The following is a 15278-nucleotide window of genomic DNA, read 5'->3' on the forward strand; positions in this document are numbered from 1 at the left end:
AATTAAAAAAAGAGAGAGAGATGTTCCCACTTAGACAAATTGTGTGAAGTCAAGTGTGGTCCCAGAACTGAAAAGTGCTAACGTGGAAGTGTTAGAGTCATGATCAAATCCAACCACGGGATCTTTCAAAAATCTCTGTACAAGTTATAATCACCTACCCCCTCCCTACGCTTATTAATATAGGGTTTTTTTTCCAGTCTAAGGAAACTGCAGCATCCCGATTTGATTTAAACCTGGGACTGCACAAAGCTGGTACCAAAGAAGATATGGGTAGGAAGAGCCCATTACGGTTACCCCATATTGAAAGTCACTGCCAGGTTCTAAATGTCTGTGCCATTACACCCTCCCTCTGGTGTCTCTCTAACCAGAGAAGGCCTTCTAAGGCCCCGGTTACACGGGCCGGATATCGTGGTGGGGAGGTGTGGCTGTTTGCCCCGGAGTGAACTACCGTGTGGCAGCGGGATCAAATGTCCTGCCGATGTCCCGTGGTTGGGGGGAGGTGCCGGGGAGGTGCCGATCATACTCACTCCTGCGGCGTGCAAAGAAGCGGATCAGCGGGGGTGGGGGGGGTTTTAAACCCAAGTGTTTGCATGCTCCGTTGGGTTCTTGTGCGGATCCCGTGGAGACTTGGGGGGGAAAAAACCTTTTCGCGACGGGACATGGGCGGACGCCGGATGCCACCGGAAACGTGATCAGACGCCCACCCTTGCCCCACGGTTTCCGGAAACTAGTACCTCGGAGGTACTAGTTTTTTACCCCGCATCTTCGGCGGGAAGCCTCGGGTGAGCCACGGGAGCTCTACGTTTCCCAGATGTGACTGTGATCGTGCCCGGAAAATCCGCCTGTCTTCCGTCTCTGTAGCATGGCTAATGCTCCTTGTGACCGAAGCCTAATTGTACAGAAATTTGTGAGATTTTGACCACCTTGATCTAAAGATCATTGGACTCCATAAATCTGTTTGTTTAGTCTAATAGCAGCTGCTAGAGCCTCTGTCATGAATGCAGAGAGAACACATGACAGAGGATAGCCCGGCTTGGTTTCCCATTTCATTGCCAAGCTATCCATTAGCTGAGAATGTAGCAAGATTCCTCCCATAGAACCAGTCTAAATTACCTGGACAAATAGTACTGCAGTCAACAGCTAGGATTGCCGACTCTGGGCTAGAAAATTCCTGGAGATTTGGGGGTGGAGCCTGAGAAGCAGGGAGTTTGAGGAAGGAGTTCAGCAGAGGTGTGACGGCCATACAGTCCACCACTCGAAGCTGCCATTTTCTCCAGGGGAACTCATCTGTAGCCTGGACGTCAGTTGTATTTCTGGAAGAACTCCAGTCTCCACCTGGAGGTTGGCAACCCTAACTGAGAATCCCATCACTATTTGGATTGTATTCCTGATACAACGAGCAGCTCCTTCCTTGTAGCAGTGGACTGGAGCCAGCTATAATTTCCAAGTTCAAAATAATAAAAGTGTTTGTTTTATCATAAAAACAGAAGGGGGAAAGCACTTATTTAGAGCTTCGGACAGATACGGATAGCATGAAATTATTTGAGTAGGGAGGAGCAAAGGAAGTACTGCAATGTGAGAGATAATAATTATGGTGTTTATCTAGTGCATTCATAGGGTTGCTTTCCACAAGACAGAGTTCACAGGATAAGGGGCCACCAATCCAATCCGAGAACAGTCATGAAGTCATATGTGACTCGTGTGTCATCCTCAATTCCTTCATTAGCAGTTCCTCCTCCAGACTGAAGCATGCGGAGTAATTCCAGACTTCCCCCCAAACTCCGTTTCTCCAAACTGAAATGGTCCGGAGGGAGTTATTTAGGTCATTGCAGAAGACGCCATTGGCGTGTGCTTTTCCCCGTTAATCCTTAGGCAAACCCTGCAAGAGGTCACGGTGATAACGGTTTGCTGGAGGAGATGCTCTGAGGTGAAGGACTGGCAGGGAAGGATGTCCTTAATCCTTCCCTTGCCAGTGGTATCTTCCATCATGACCCAGAGGTCATTTCGGGGGGGAACGCGGGGGATTGCAGTTCCCCCAGGTGAGGTGCGGGGGGCGGGGCACACGACGAAGCCCCGCCCCTTGCTTGAGGAGAGGCTCTAAGGTGAAGGACTGGCAGGGAAGGAAGTCCTTAATCCTTCCCCTGCCAGTGGTATCTTCCATCATGACCTCACTTACTGGTGCCAAGTTCTGCTCTGCATTCAGGAGTTGCGTACCTGGCTCAGTTCTGCTGTCGTGACCCCAGCACGGCCACCTCCTGACTCCCTCCAGTAACGACATCGCATTCCCTACCCCTGGGCTTAGCGGTGGGAGCAGGAATCCTCCCTGGATGCTGCTGCTTCTCCAGTATAACATGATGGGCCACCTAGTATGTTTATGACTGAGGAAAATATATTTGAACCAGACCCTTCCTGGTTCAAAATGAAGTTCAAATACTAAAACAAACATGGGGGCGTGTCAGTTGTGACTAGAGTACACATGTTTATAAGGCCAGATTCCCCTGCAAGGAGCAGAGTTAGGGTTGCCACCTCTGGTTCGGAAAATTCCTGGAGATTTGGGGATGGAACCTGAGAAGGTCTGGAGAGGGAACAGACATGGGGCAGGGGTGCCAGCCTCCAGGTGGGGGCCTGAAGACCTCCCGCTATTACACTTGAGCTTCAGATGACAGAAATCAGTTCCCCTGGAGAAAATGGCTGCTTTGGAGGGTGGACTCTGGCACTGTATCCTGCTGAGGTCCCTCCCCTCCCCAAATCCCACCCTCTCCAGGCTCCACCCCCAAATCTCCAAGTATTTCCCCACCCAGAGATGGCAACCTTACCTGGGGTGGGGGGGACACAATACCATAGAGCCTACCTTCCAAAATAGCCATTTTCTCCAGGGGGGCTAATCTCTCTTGTCTGCAGAACAATTGTAATTCCAGGGAATCTCCAGGTGCTACCTGGAGGTTGGCAACCCTAAACAGAGACTATTTGTGCTGAAAAGAAAACAACACCCCCACTCCCCTATTTAATTATAGGGAAACCTGCAGATTAGAGAGGAGTTTAACTGTGCCATTTTAAAAATACTTTCCTGGGAATAAGTCCCACAGAATGGACTTAAGTAGGGTTCTGCATGGACCACCTTGCTTCACCTTGCTGTGTAAATTTCTTACTGGTGCTATGTGAGGGCTCCAAGCAGGAGAAGGGAGGTTCCCAGCTGGCCACCAGTCTGTACCAGTTTCTTTTCTGCCCCGGAATTCCAGCTATTGAAATGTGCATGCAATGCTCACCACGGACAGGGCTGCAAACAGCACATTATGAACATTCAAGTAGTAGAACACATTTTGAGCCTAGTAGCACCTTTAAGACCATCAAAGGTTTATTCAAGGTATGTGCTTCCGTGGGCATGCACACTTCCTCAGATACATTGAAATAGAAACAGTTCAAATACAGAGGCAGATGCATCCTGAAGTTAACAGTTCAAATGTATAGGCAGATGCATCTGCCTCTGTAGAGGATCTGCCTATATATTTGAACTGTTAGCTTCCGTTTCAATGTAACTGAGGAAGTGTGCCTTGCACACAAAAACTCATACCTTGAATAAACCTTTGTTGGTCTTAAAGGTGCCACTGCACTCTAAATTTGTTCTACTACTTCAGATTAACATGGCTCCCCACCTGGATCTATTTTAAAGTATTTTGTAGACTCGGGTTGAAAAATCAGTGTGCGCCTGGTGTGAATGTATTCTGTAGCTAGGAATATGTATGCCCACAGTACTGAAAATCCTTATTATTTCGAGACAGAGCAGAGTGCAGATGAGCTGGATCACGGAGCTTAAGAAAAGCACCAATTACATGTTTTTCTATTGATTTGTAATTTTTTAAAAAAATCCTTCTTCCAATGATTAACAAGACACAGGGGCTTGTTTAACCAGCTAGCTGGTCTAAAGGGATTTTGCTTTTTAATCAATGCTGTTATTAGGTGCATCTGCCTGGATAATAATTTTCAATAGAGGAAAAATAAATGAGCATACAGGAGAAAAGAGGGTAGATGTTGCTTATTTTGGAGTTATACAAGCAGCCTATTTCCAAAGCTTGTAGGACTACTGACCTTGACCCAACAGTCTCTCAGCCTATTTTCTGTTTCAAACAATGTTGTTAAATATTAACTACATGGGGACCAAATGAGTCAAAAGGAAAGTAATGAGACATTCGGCCTTGAATAAATATCCTGTGAGGGAAGGCCAGCCTCTGGGGCTGCGCAGAGTACTTTCCATCCCCAGAATCCTGCACTCACAAACACCTTCCCCTTTAGAAAAATCTGCTGCCCTCAGGTTGCCTTTCTTCCCTGTCCAGAAAGTCAAAATAGTTGGTTTCATAATGTATTGAATGAATATAGTTTTGATAGGATTGTAAGGCAATTATCTTTAGCCACTTATAGAATGAGTTGATCATCAATAGGGCCGATGGGGACAAGAGAGAGAGAGAGAGAATCCCCTGGAATGAGGTGCCAGAGAGGAATTTCACACTAAACATATAAGAATGTGCAAGCATCAGGTAGATCAGCAAAAATCACTTCAGCAAGAAGGAGACAGAAGAGATGGGATATTGGAGGGAAGCACAGAGGCAGTTTCGTTCAGGATCTGCCTCAGGGACAGGGCAGCCATACTCTGGGTCTGGGTCTGGCTCGGCAAAAGAGCAGACCGTCTGAAGGGTAGCTCTGCCCAGTCGTGTGGCGGAGTGGTCTAGCTCTACCTCTGGGAGAGGTCCGGTTGTGAGAACTGGAGCGGATGTCGAGCAGACCTAGTACAGTGTAGTCTGACTCTTGGGAAAGGTCGGGCTGCTATGGGTCAAATCCTACGTGAGAGGATCCCAAGTTAGTGGATGGTCAGTGAAAGCCTGTTTGTACCTGTAAACTCTGGGGAGACTTCAAACGACACGCTCAAGCCTGAGCTCCTGATCTGTCCCTTCAAACCAGCTTGTAAATAAATAGATCTTCTTTGTGGTTTATATACCAATTCTCCCTCAGTGATCTCTGCATTCTACTTGCACCCCACAGACTTACTTTATGGCAGCAAAAACATTCCTGTATATTGCTACTTTAGGAACACCTGGTAACTGAGGGGAAGGTTTATCATTCAAACAATCTCCAAAATCATAAAAAGCCCTGTGTGTCCCCTCAGTTCCAAGAAAACACCTGTCATAGGGGGCAGTCTGTGGTCTTCAGTGAGAGGGGGAAATTAGTAAAAACTGGTCACCTGCCTTCCATTAGCAGAAATCTTCCACTGGCTCTAAGCCAGTATGAACACAATCCATATGTATATGAGATATTACCTTCACTTTTTAAATTGGACCTTAATTATAAGCATCAATTGTTTCCATTCATTACAGAGCATGTAGGTTGAGTTTGGGCTCCCTATCCCGATCATATGTGAGTTATATAGGTTGTCCTCATTTCCTATATATGCGGTGCCTAGTTAGGATCAGTACAACAGTATATGTGGAAAAGTAGATTCAGCATTCCCTGGGCCTCCCATTTATCCACCCAAGGTGGGGAATTACTACTCCCCAGCCTAAAATTCCTTGCCCCCAAGGAAATGAGGAGCAGGAGAAAAAATGGCCTTCACACAGTGACACTCTAAGAGTTCCCCGGTCTAAAGGCCATAGAGACGGGAGGGGGGGCATCTAGAGCATCAGCTGGAAGTGATATCACATCCTCCCCAAGCTCTGCCTTCCCCAGGCACACCCCCCCCAATCTCTCAGCATTTCGCCAAACAGGTACTGGTAACCCCAGACTTCCCCCTGTACCATTTTATCTATTTACCTCATTTACAGTCCACTTTTTTACTTAGTGCAATAGGAAGAGTATACTCCGTACAGAAACCAATGCAGTGCAATAGGAATTTTGTGGAATTTTACTTACACCAGAACTCTGTGAGGTAGGTCAGGCTGAGAGAGTCCGGTGGCCCCAGGTCACCCCGTAGGCTTTTGGACAGAGCCATGTTGCTTCTGCTTGCAAAGTGGTCTCTCCCTGCCCAGCCTGGCATGAATGGCTCCCCCACACAAACCAACCAGCCAACCAGCCCTGTGCCTGAGAGTATGGGAGGGACACCTGCCCATGACCATTCAATGGGCTGCAGTCACACCCAATGTTGTGCACCAGTGGCAGGGCAACGGGAGCAGGGTCTCCAATACTCTCTTGCATGTGTAGGTAGGGAAATCAGAAGCACATTTATATCATTCCAAACCAAGTAAAAGAAGGAGAGGTAAAAGACGGATTGGCGATTTAAAGCGTAGTCCTAAACAGAGATTAGCTGCATTGGAGTCGATCAGTTTAGGAGGGTGTAACTGTTTAGGCTTGCACTGTTAAACGGCAGTTCTAGGCACACTTATCTGGGAGTAACCTCCACTGAACATAGTGGGACTTTCTTCCAACTAGAAATGCAGAGGCTTGCTCTGTTGATGGACTGTCTTCTCTTCCCCATTTTGGGATGTACTTTAGAAGGGATTAAGTAACACAGAAGGATAAGAACAAACAGTGGACACGTGGGATTAGGTTCCAACCACGAGATTTAGCTGGGGACGCTTCTGTGAATGGGGGCCTAACTCTGGAAAGATACCACTGCACAATCCAAAACATGTTTCTCAGTTGTTAATCCCAATGCATTCTATCTGGTTTATTCTCTAATAAGTGTGTCCTGAATTCCTGGAGTTAAGTCCCAGGTGGTGTCAATCGGGCATCAGTTCATTTTCCACATTTTGTTGAAATAGTTACATAGCAGAATACAAGAACATAAGAAAGGCCTGCTGAATCAGACCAGTTGTCCATCTAGTCCAGCATCCTGTCTCTCACAATGGCCAAACATTTCCTCTGGAGGTCCAACAAAAGGGCACAGAGTCTGAATCCTTCCCCTGATGTTGCCTCCTGGCACTGGGATTGGAGGCTCCCTTTAGTCAGTTTGGTGTAGTGGTTAAGTGTGCTGACTCTAATCTGGGAGAACCGGGTTTGATTCCCCCACTCCTCCACTTGCACCTGCTGATGTGACCTTGGGTCAGTCACAAGCTCTGGGACAGCTGTCCTTGAAAAAGAGCAGTTTGTGTCAGAGTTCTCTCAGCCCCACCCACCTCACAGGGTGTCTGTTGTGGGGAGGGGAAGGGAAAGGAGTTTGTAAGCCGCTCTGAGACACCTTTGGGTAGTGAAGGGTGGGGTATAAATCCAATCTCTTCTTCTCTTCTAGTCACCATGGCTAGTAGCCACTGATAGACCTGTCCTCCGTGAATCTATCCAACCCCCTTTTAAAGCTGCCTGTGCCTGTCACTGTCACTACATCCTTTGGCAGCGTATTCCACATTTTAATCGCTCACTGTATAAATCTATTGCCCATCAGCTTCATCGGATGCCCTCAAGTTCTTGTATTGTGGGAGAGGGAGAAAAAGTTCTCTTTGTCAGCTCTCTCCACCCTGTGCATCATTTTATAAACCTCTATTGTGTCCCCCCGTCATCTCTTTAGTTTTTCTCGCTCCCATAAGAAAGCGACAATTGAAAGTGCTTCTGTGCACGCACAAAGTGTTTTCTGCTCACCACTGAACCCCGAGAGCCAGCCTCCTAGCAATTGTGGCAGTACCAATGAGTCAGGAACAATAGGGAGAGAGGTCACCTGCCTAACAAAAACCCCAAACTCAGTTCCTAAACGAAGAAGTAAGATACCCTAGGATTCAGGTCTCATTGCCCCACAAGCTGTTCATAAGTGGTAGAAGCTTTGCTTGAACATTCATTCTGTGCATCAGATTGGAAGTAAATTAAGTAATACGTATTGCCATCTAAAGCAAGGGAGGCATTCAAGATCTAAAATTACCTAACTGCATAGACAGGAAATCTCAGCATCGCTTGAAGTATTATTGGGGGGCCCCCCCCATCCTAAAGCTGTGATTGGTTGGCTGTGTTCCCTAAGCCATAAATTAAATCAGATACATTTAAAAATGTGTGTGAGCAGGAAATTTGAAGGGAATAGGATTAGGGTAAACCGAGAGGCTTAATCCTGTGATATGGGAAACATCAGACGTTGCAGCTTGATTTCTGAAGACTATTCCCAAGTGCAGAATCCTGGAGGAGGAAATGATTACATTTCAGCTAGAGCACAAAGCAAAATGGGGATGCCTTTGTTCCATGCACCAGTCAGATTGGCGTTGGCTCTCCATCACCTGAAACGGACTTTTGTCTTCCTGCCTCCTTTGTCAGTTTGCTGTTTTGATCGTGGTTTTAGATAAATATTTCTCCTGAGTCCTCATAGGTCTCTGTGCCACAGCTCATGGGCTAGCTGTGGTTTTTTTCAGCCCCCACATCATCCTTAAGTACTTTTACGGCTCTGTGGAGTCTGGAGTTACCATTTCATGGAGTATCGGGCTCAGTACGTAAAGAGGTCTGAGGAACACAGGCGAGGCAGGTTATCTGGAACTGAAGATTATGGCTTCTACTAGGCATATGAACAGAGGGCCAGATTTGCAAATTCCAGTAGAGAAGACATGTTAGTCTCCTGCAGCAAACCCAACAAGGATCTTGAAGAGGCTCAGGTTTATTGAAGTGTGACCTTTGGTGCGCTACAACCGAATAAACCTGTTGGTGGCTCTAATCCATGAAGCACGCAGTTGTCAGCTAATGTGGTATGCACTTAAGACTGTCAGATTGGGATCTGGGAGACTCAGATTCAAATCCACACTCTGCTGTGGAAGCTGGCTGGGTGACCTCGGGCCAGTCACACACACTCTCAGCCTAACCAACCTCACAGGGTTGTGGTGATGAGCAGGGGTCATTTCCTGCAGGAGCGCACAGGAGCGGAGCTCCGGCAGTAAAGAGCCCATGGGGCGGGCACATGCAACAAGCCCCACCCTCTGCTCCCAGCAACCCTCAGTCAGAGCAAGAAGAAGGTAAGTTGCAGAGCCCCCCCCCCTGGCCCCCTGGTCCAAAACAGTCCAGTGGCACCTTTAAGACCAGGTTTTATTCAGGTACAAGCTCTCCCTCCTCTGCGAGGACAGATCTGCACGTCCCCCCTCCAATAGCTAGCAATCCAAAACAGTCCAGTGGAACCTGAGTGGTGGGTGTTGCCTTCTGGCACACTTCCGGTGATGTCAGGGGGTGTGGCATATGCAAATATGTTATGCTAATGCGTTATGCTAATGATCTCCTGCACCTCTTTTTCTACTAAATGACCCCTGGATGAGAATAAAATGGAGGAGAGAATATTGTTGTAAACTGCTTTAGGTTCCCCTCCAAGGAGAAAAGTGGGGTGTAAATCTCTTTGTTTTTAAGGAGTCATGTCACTGGAGCCTTTTTGTTCCCCATTGCCTATGACATGTTCACTCTTGTCATAGTAACTTCAGGCCAAGGGATTTTGTATTACAAAAAATACTGTGAAACTAGAGATGAGTGTGTGATGAAAGAGACATGTATGCACACACCAAGGAATCTGTCACATTCACCTCTTAAATACAAACTTCTTTCTCTAGAGTATCCCCCACTTAGAAAGTGAAGGATTCACCTGGAAGTGTTGCTTTGGAAGGGCAATAATAGTGTCCACAGAACTGGACATGCCATCATTTGCCATGGCGAAAGATAGAAGACTTATTCCAGTATTGTCGGAATTGGGTGACCCTTCCTTGCTATCTCCTAGGTGCTCATGAGTGTGGTTTAAGTGCTGTCAAGTTGCCTCTGACTTATGGTGACCCTGTGAATTAATGTCCTTCAAAATGTCCTATCACTGATAACCTCTCTCCATTACAGGGTCAATTCTTCTCATGTTGGGTCTTCCTCTTTTCCTGCTGCCTTCAACTTTTCCTGACACAATTGTCTTTTGCAGTAGTCTTCTCATAATGTGACCCATGTACAATAGCCTCAATTTAGCTTTAAGTTCAGCTTTATTTGGTCTAGAACCCACCCATTTGTCCTTTTGGCGGTCCATGGTATTTGTAAAACTCTCCTCCAACACCACAGTTCACACTCATACATAAAAATGGGGAATACGATGACATGAATTCACTTGATCTTGGTTGCCAGCAACACATCTTTACACTTAAGAACCTTTTCTAGCTCTTTTATGACTGCCCTTCCCAGTTTCAACCTCCTTCTGATTTCTTGTACTAGATCAGTGATGGCGAACCTTTTAGAGACCGAGTGCCCAAACTGCGACCCAAAACCCACTTATTTATCGCAAAGTGCCAACACGGCTATTTAACCTGAATACTGAGGTTTTACTTTAGAAAAAACAACTCATACATTAACTTAAGATGGTCCAAACAAAGTAAGGAAAGCAATCCCAAATGCTTCCATTTACTTAAAATTATTTGGCAGAGAATTCGACATTTTAATGATGGTCTGGGCCTGGCTGGGGCGATGGCACGCTTGCCCACAGAGAGGGCTCTGAGTGCCACCTCTGGCACCCGTGCCATAGGTTCGCCACCACTGTGCTAGATGTTCCTAGGGGCATGTATAATCTCCAAGTTAGCAGGTTTTATAGAGGGGATGTGACTAAACTGCAGAACATCTGCTTTTTGGAAAGTCCGGGGTTTGATCCCTAGCATCTCCAGTTTTTAAAAAAGTGTTCAGGTAGTAGTACATTTAAGCCTGACCTGCATGGCCCAGGCTAACCCAATCTCATCAGCCCCAGGTAGTATTTAGATGAAACACCACCAAGGTAGTCCATGGTGGCTATGCAGAGGCAGGCGATGGCCAACCACCTCTGAACGTCTCTTGCCTTGAGAACCCTACGGGGCCACAGAAGTCAGCTGTGACTCGACAGCCCTTTCCACCACCAGTAGGTGATTTGAAAGACAAAGGAGTCCAGTGTTCAGTCTAAAAACTTTGGGCAGGGAAAGACTCAGGAAGTACACACAAGGCTTACACACCCCACCTCTTTGCTTCTGTCCGCTCCATCATACACTTCTAAAGGTATTTTTCTTTGTTTATAAAAATCAGACTACCTGCAATGCCCATATTTGTCCAGGGTTTTTTTTGTAGAAAAAGCCCAGCAGGAACGCATTAGCATAACAGGCCACACCCTTGACAGTGCAGCTCATTAGCATATTAGGCCACACACCCCATGCCTTCCTTTGGACAAGCCGGCCTTTGGACAGGTCAGGGAAGGCACAGGGAGGCATTTAAATGCCTCCCCGATCCTTCCAGCAGCACCCCTGGCCCACCTGCCTTGGAGTCGCCAGGGGTGTCGCTCTCCAGGCCTTCCCTTTGTACCCATGCATGCAGAGGTTTTGGCTGCAGTGGGCGTGGTCAACTCTGAAGAGAGCTCCGTCCCTGTGCTTTCCTGCCCAAAAATAGCCCTGTTTCTGCCTAATGTGCAGGGAGCCATTCAGTTCAGTTGAAGGCTGCCACAGTTGACAACGGAAATGTTCTTTATATATGTGATTCATATTCTGCAATGAGCAGATAAATCATATTTGACCACCTGCACTGTTCCCCAGAGGGCAGGTGGGGGAACGACATGTTTGAATGTTCCCCCACATCAAAATAAAATTTAAAAAACTCCTGCCTATGGAATGCTAAATTTTCAGGAGAACGATTCCCTTCCTCTCCTGGCCTTTTAATTTGTTCTAAGCATATACAGGTGTAAAATATTTATTATTTTAAGAGTGTGTTAAATGCTTTTACATGCATAGTAGGCCTAGCTTAAAAACTGTGGTCTTTGGAGGGAGGTGCTTCTTAAAGAGAGGCAGGGTGAGTGTTTGCCTGGGGAAGGGCCAGGTGTACTAGAAGAGGGGAAAGCAGCCAGTGAAGAAGCCAGGGTATTTTTTTCCTGATGATGTGGAGAATTTCTAAAGAAGAAGTTCCTGGGGAACACAGACTGTAGAGATGGAGAAAGGCAGTTAGCAGAGGAGTGGCTGTCTTTTGGAGAGAGACGTCAATCCTGAGAGGGTGTGGCTTCTGGGTGACTGTGAGGGAAAAGTGGCTTCTCAGTGAGGAAACGTGGCTAGAAGACATTCTTCTCTTTGTGTGCTAAGATTGGGACTGCCTTATGTAATTTTATTCAGACTGTTTGTTAAAGCCCCCAGTCTGATCTGACTGTTTTCCTCCACCTTTCAATAAATGCTATTTGTTTAGATGTGGTCAGGTTTTGAATGGAGCATCCGCAATCCTGTGACCATTTTTTTATAACCCCCGAAGGGATATTTTTTATTGCATTTTCTATAAACTACAAAGAAATAAGGGCGGGTATCTACAAACTACGGGTGAAAGGAAAGAAAACCACTACAAAACCAAGAGGTGGTGGCCATTACAAAAGCTTCTATAGAATTAAAAAAGTTATTAAAAAGCTTATTAATTACATTGTGATCAATATATGTAAGGTTATATTATCAATACTAGTTAAATTCACCGTTCAAGAATAATCACAAAAAACCCGCTAATATCCTCTAAGGCAAACTTCAGAGTCATTCAGCATCTCATTTCCCCCCTTTTCTATTCCTCAATTGATAGTCTCGTTTGGGGGCAGCTGCCCCCTTTTGCGAATCAGAGTCTTTTTCAGAAGTTGTAGTATCAGAGTCACTGCCACTTCCTTTGTCGCCATCATCATCTTCTTTGCCGTCCTCTCCCGTAGAACCAAGTTGCTGCTTCAGAAACTCCCGAGTTTTAGAGGCTGTGTCAATTCTTTCTTTCTTCCCGTTTATCTTAAACAGGATGCCTTTGGGGACCAGCCATCTATAGGGGATGTTGGTTATCTGTAAGAACCTTGCCAAGTCTTTGAATTTCTTTCTCTTCTTCCTGATTCCAAATGGGATATCTTTTAGAACCCTTATTTCCTTGCCTTTGATTTTTAGGGGTGTTCCTGATGTTGCTTTCAGGATAAAATCCTTCACATGCCTTTTAGAGAATCTGACCACTATCTCCCCTGGTAGATTTTTCTTCTTTATATATTCTGAATATGATCTATAAACCACATCCATCTCACTTTGAATATAATCCACTTTTAAATCTGCAATCAGGGTCAAGGCATCACTCAGTACTTGTTTCAGATTCTCCCCCTTAGTTTCAAGGTGCCCCTGAAATCTCACGACAAAACTTGCTTTTTCCGATTGTAGTTGCAAAAGCTGTGGTTCATCAGTTGTTCTCTTTTCCAACATCTGCACACATTTTTTAACCTTTTTAGTCTTGGCATCGACCTCCTTCACCCTCTCGGCTGTCTGCTCTGTCTTTTTATTAATTTCGCTTAGCTGGAGCTGCTGGGCTGCGAAGTTCTGATTTAAAGTGGTCAGTTGCTGGTTTATATTTGTCATTTGTTCCAGCAGAGGGTGCAAAGAGTCCACTAACATCTTTGAAATATCTATGGTAGTTACCGATCGGCTGACCGAACCAGCTGGGCTTGGGCTTCCTGAAGAAGGTTTGATTTTTGCTTGTTTGTCCTTCTCAGTTCTTTTGCCTGCCATCTTTGAGGATGTTTACTTTTAAGATAGATTGCCAAAAGTCTCTAAAGTTCACTCATATGCTTATAAAGTTCTTGTGAAGTTCTTAAAACAGTTTTGTTTTACTTTAATGCCGTCTCCCCCCTTTAAATGTCTCAGTCTTTTCTTTGCATTTGGGGAGTTCCCTCCCCCGCTCGCTTATGCCTCAGTGGGGGGAGGCTTTCTGCTTTTATCTTGGTGCTTTCACTTTCACGGACTCACAGTCAATGTCGGACCAGGGATCAATATCTGTCCGGGGACCTCGCTAAAGGTACATGTTACTCACTCAGCCTCCACGCACTTGTCCCGGTCAGCGGCTCGGGTTCCATTGCGGACGCACAGTGGCGGGACCGTCGGGGCAGAAGGGAGCCTCAATTCTCCGGCATCGTGCCAGAGGAGAGGCAACCCTTTAGCACCCCATGGCTAGGGACCCCACACTAGAGTCCCAGGGGAGTGTGTACCATCACACCCCCTCCCAACCGCTGGCGCACAGATCGCGTCCCCAGGAGCTCTCCAGGGATGCGTCCGCCATTGAGACGGCAAAAACCAGAAGTCCGATCCTGGCCCTTTTAAGACTAAAAGGGTTACCCAGGGAAAACACCTAGGGGGAGTGGGATTGCAGCCGCAAGCTCTCCCCTAGGCTTTTGTGCTTCATTGGAATGCACATGCACAGCCTATGCTCATGTGCTTACCCTATGTGCTAACTGCCACTCACCCTCACACACATTCACATATATTCATTGTCCATGTTTCTGAGCATCCAAAATGGGCTTCTCGCATGCTAATTTTACAAGTGCGTGGTGGTGGGGTTTAACACAAGGCAACCATTCAGATATGCTCTCCCCCAATTTCAGGCTGCATCTGCACATCGTCAGATTTTGAGCTGCATTGCAATATAGCAATTACTCGTGACTGCTATGTGAAGAAGACAATTGGAGGTGAAGGATTGCTACAGTGCCACAGAAGTGCAGTTTCCAAAGATATGTGGCTGCAGATGCAGCCTGAAATGGCACAACCTCCCCATAAAAGCACTATAATCTGTGATTTATTTACATATTGAGATGAGTTCTCTGAGAAAGATGCAGGCACTTTCTGTCAACTCATATTTATATTTGAAACATATCCCTTTTACAGCAGTTTGACTTCCATAGCTTCTCCCAAGGAATCTTGGGATCGTAATTTGAAATGCTGATGAGTAGTCTTTGTTTAGGGGCTGCTGCTACACCATCTCTAGATTCAGGACTGGTGCTTTGGAAGGTGCTGAGCTAGGATACCCTGTCCCTCTAGGACTTCCTTTCTCCTGTGGTAGAATCTATAATAAACCCACCCTGGGTCTATGAGTTTTCTTCCTTGGTGCCACTACCCCGAGCTAAACCCAATCTCCCACGTTACCAGTGGCTTGGGAAACACTAGTAAAGGCTGCCTCTGAGTATGTACAAACAGCAGAGTTTCCCAATCACTTCAACCCTTCCCCTGTGCGTGTATGTCAGCATTAACGAGGGGCCCGGTGTGCAGGGAGAAGCTGAAATGCAGTCTGCTCTCTTTAACAGGAAAAATCTTATTGCTACAGGTTACTAAATTAGACCCTGACCTGGATAGCCCAGGCTAGCCCAGTCTCGTCAGATCTCAGAAGCTAAGCAGAGTCCGTCCTAGCTAGTATTTGGATGGGAGACTACAAAGGAATACCAGGGTCACAATATTCTCTCTAAGCTGTGGAGTCTTGTGAGCAAAAATTCTACTTTGAGCTACTGGCATTAAAGTTGTGAGCGAACGATTCCGCTACTGCATAAATTAGTTTGCTCTGGAGCCATCCTTCCTGAGCTAAGATAAAAATGTGTGAGCCAGAGGGTAAAAGCTAGC

Source organism: Gekko japonicus, unplaced genomic scaffold (assembly GCF_001447785.1).
Source record: "Gekko japonicus isolate JY-2015 unplaced genomic scaffold, Gekko_japonicus_V1.1 scaffold3808, whole genome shotgun sequence".
Lineage (NCBI taxonomy): Eukaryota > Metazoa > Chordata > Lepidosauria > Squamata > Gekkonidae > Gekko > Gekko japonicus.